We start from the raw sequence: 1,291 nt of genomic DNA on the forward strand, positions 1-1,291 counted from the left end.
AACTGTGGATAATAAAATAAGATCTCTAGTGAGAGTCTACAATGTAAGACTCAGACTTTCAGAGCAATCACTGCGTTTGGATGTACAGCAGCAATATTGAAAATAGGCTTATTTGCACAAAGCCTTTACACTGAAGGATTCCACACTTGTATTACAAGAAAGTTTGAGGCCTGGTAGTGTAGAGCTTCTGAATCACTGCATTTCACTAGTAACGCCTTCCCATAAAGTCACCACCCAGAAACCTCAAAAACAAAACCTACTGAAGAACCAGGATCATTCTTAGTGCTACATTTCTCTTGACTACATAGCAAATAAAAAAATGTGTTTCATTTTCATTAAGAAATGCAAGCAAGTTCACAAAGCTACCAACAAACCTAACGCACCAGAACTGTTTTATTTCCTCCATGACCAGCTACTCTTGTTTGCCCGGCCTAGAGGGCTGGAGGAAACCAAAGGCTGCCTTTGTGCTCGTACAGAAGAAGTCTTTTTCAAAGGATCAGAAGTCAGAACAACAGCTCAGGCGTCCTTGCGACAGGCAGAGCTGGCCGAACACTGCTCACCGGCACCGCTCACCGGCACCGCACACCTGTACCGCTCACCTGTACCGCTCACCTGTACCGCTCACCGGCACTGCACACCTGTACCGCACACCCGTACCGCTCACCGGCACCGCACACTTGTACCGCACACCCGTACCGCTCATCAGCACTGCACACCTGTACCGCTCACCGGTACCGCACACCGGTACCGCTCATCTGTACCGGTACCGCACACCTGTACTGCACACCGGCACTGCTCACCTGTACCGCTCACCGGTACCGCACACCTGTACCGTTCACCGGCACCGCTCACCTGTACCGCTCACCTGTACCGCACACCTGTACCGCACACCTGTACCGCACACCGGTACCGCACACCTGTACCGCACACCGGCACTGCTCACCTGTACCGCTCACCGGTACCGCACACCTGTACCACTCACCGGCACCGCTCACCTGTACCGCACACCTGTACTGCACACCTGTACCGCTCACCTGTACCGCACACCTGTACCGCACACCTGTACCGCACACCGGTACCGCACACCTGTACCGCTCACCCGCAAGGAAACAGTTCATGACAAATCTCACGCCAGTTTCTTCACTTTTTACTTTTGATGCGTCAAAGCGAAGAACTACAAAGGTGCAGCCGCTGCCGCACAACCTGACGCTCCGGGAGGGTCTCCAGGCAGGGGCGGCCCCGCAGCCCCGCGAGCAGGAAGAGGCGCCCGAGGACGCAGCGGGGAAGGGCT

This window comes from Chaetura pelagica, unplaced genomic scaffold (assembly GCF_000747805.2).
Source record: "Chaetura pelagica isolate M959 unplaced genomic scaffold, ChaPel_1.0 scaffold1064, whole genome shotgun sequence".
NCBI classification, from domain to species: Eukaryota; Metazoa; Chordata; class Aves; order Apodiformes; family Apodidae; genus Chaetura; species Chaetura pelagica.